This window comes from Sinocyclocheilus anshuiensis, unplaced genomic scaffold (assembly GCF_001515605.1).
Source record: "Sinocyclocheilus anshuiensis isolate Anshui unplaced genomic scaffold, SAMN03320099.WGS_v1.1 scaffold3101, whole genome shotgun sequence".
NCBI classification, from domain to species: Eukaryota; Metazoa; Chordata; class Actinopteri; order Cypriniformes; family Cyprinidae; genus Sinocyclocheilus; species Sinocyclocheilus anshuiensis.
In genome coordinates, this window is record NW_015554233.1 from 77,954 (window position 1) to 80,623 (window position 2,670).

General features: G+C 36.3%; 1 protein-coding gene across 1 annotated transcript in view; it reads right to left on the reverse strand.

Moving 5' to 3' along the window:
- The window catches only part of LOC107671223 (NACHT, LRR and PYD domains-containing protein 3-like), a 29,185-nt gene that overhangs the window by 23,033 nt on the left and 3,482 nt on the right, over positions 1-2,670 (reverse strand). The gene's annotated exons all lie outside the window — the stretch shown is intronic.

The following is a 2,670-nucleotide window of genomic DNA, read 5'->3' on the forward strand; positions in this document are numbered from 1 at the left end:
TATTTGAAAAATAATGTGTTTTTTGAACATTAAAGCATGTCAACATATTCTGTTACACCAAATACACCAAATAATGATCTTTAAAATGACCCCTTTAACTTATGATACAATTTAGAATAATAAACTGGGTAAAATGTAAGTACAACAAAGCAAAATCCCTGATGTTGAATTGCCACTTCTCACATTACATTTATTGTCCCAATCTACAGATCCAGGTTGTAAAAAAATGTAATGTGGATTAGAATGATTCACTGATTCACAGTGATTCATGATTCAGATTCAATCAATGATTCAGATTAACAATTCAGATTACTAGTACTCTGAATGAAACCACATTTCACAATGTAGGCTACAGATACATAAAGAATCAATTGTAAAACAGTCATCATGGAGTGTTTTCCCATGATTTAGGTGTAGGGTGACCATACGCCCTCTTTTCCCTGGACATGTCCTCTTTTTGGACCTAAAAAAATGCGTCCGGCCGGGATTTCTTAATCGACCAAAATGTATGGGATTTGGCTGTTTTCTTAATCTCGCTTCCACTGAATCTCTGATCATTGCCGCCTGCTCCTGCAACATGTGTTTTGCTCCCTTGATTTTCGTGTCCACTCCTTTAAACATTCTAATATTGTATGTAATTTTGCCGCATCAGGGAGCCACTCTCAGTATGCGGAGTATTTAAATCCCATTTTGAATGAGTGTTCACGCTGTTCACTTTCACTTTTGATTTCGCGATCACACGCACTCTGTGTAAAGGGAGCACATCTGACAAGATCAGATATTTGTCAATGAGTTCAGGATCTGTTGAGCAGCAAATACTCCAGCATGGTCTTGTCAGTCATCTCTCCTTATTCTCAACCTGAGATCAGTCAAATCTGACTCCGGCAGCTCTTCTTGGATACAGGGTTGCCAAGTCTGTGTTTTTTTCCACAGAATTGGGATACTTTTAAACTGTTGCAATGGGTTGATTTTCCCAAGTGGGTTAAAGGTTTGAAATATTGCATAAATTACATTTGACTGAAATGCTTGTATTGAAACATTTTGCATTCTACCTATGATAAAACTTTAAATGGACTTTTACATTAACTGTTCCATCCTGGTGGAATGACCTGCCCAACTCAATCCAAGCAGCTGAGTCCTTAATCATTTTCAAGAAACGGCTGAAAACACATCTCTTTCATCTTCATTTGACCCGCTAACTCTAGCACTCTCTATTATAATGCTAATTCTAATTTTATCTGCTTGTTTTTTTATTAAAGAAATTTGACCCTCTAACATTTGCACTCTCTATTCTATTTCTATTCTAACTACTTGTTTTATTTAAAAAGAAAAAAAGAGCCTTTAACACTAGCATTCTCTATTCTTTCTCTATTCTTTCTACTTATTTTCTTTTTATTTATTATAAATAATTACCTTCTAACACAAGCATTATCTATTCTTTTTCTGTTCTATTGACTTGTTTTATTTTTATTTAAAAATTACCCTCTAACACTACCATTCCCTATTCTTTTTCTATTCTATCTACTTGTTTTTCTTTTTATTTATTATAAAAACAAAACAAGCAAACAAACACAAAAAAACCCTTGCTATGTATACTTTTAGGCGAAACCCCGCCCACGAACTCCGCCCCTCACTGTCGTCTTTTTGGAAAACTAAAATATGGTCACCCTATGTGATAATAATAATAGTAATAATAATTACTGCTGAAATAAAAAATGTCAGCTTCTGTCCTGGACTTCTAGGTGGGCAGAGTAGAGGCAGATTTTATCAATTAATTTTCCTCTGCTGAACACCTTGTGACTTTTGGCAAGACATATGCAAAGCAAGACAGGTTTGGGAGTCCCTGCACAGCATGGAATCTGCCCAGACGCTGTTCAGCAGTGTTGCTGGAAGATGTGTTCTCTCCTCTCTGAAGAGGGTGTTAAGAAAATAGGTGTTTGAAGGGCTCTTTCTGTCACTTGTTTCAGAGAATACGCTAAGTAGTGCTCTCTAACATTAGCACTCTAGTGCTATTCTGTCTACTCGTTTTCTTTTATTTATAATATTTAAAAAACTTGAACCTCTAACACTAGCGCTCTCTATTCTATTTCTATTCTATCTACTTTTCATTCTTTTTATTTATTATAAAAAATAAAATAATACTTGCTACGTGTGCTGCATATTGTAATAATGTTGCTCTTTTGTTGGTTTGATTGCTTCTATTGTCCTTATTTGTAAGTCGCTTTTGATAAAAGTGTCTGCTAAATGATTAAAGGGGTCATATGATGCGATTAAAATTTGTCCTTTCTCTTTGGAGTGTTACAAGCTCTTGGTGCATAAAGAAGATCTGTAAAGTTGCAAAGACTAAAGTCTCAAATCCAAAGAGATATTCTTTATAAAAGTTAAGAGTCAGCCACGTCTACCTAAAACGGCTCATTCTAACATGCCCCCACATGTCTACGTCACGATGTGGGAAGATTTGCATAACACCGCCCAAATGTTCACCAAAGAAAGAAAGCGTAACTTTTATTCTCGCTGTTGCCGCCGTCGTCATGTTGTGGAGACGCTGTGTTTCGTTGTGAAAGCGAAACTACTTTGTTTGGCCTTCCTAAAGAGGACACTATCTGCTTCCTCATGCCTGGAGCTGATCCGTGCTGGTCGCTGAGGAAATACATCAACTTCACGCTGTGG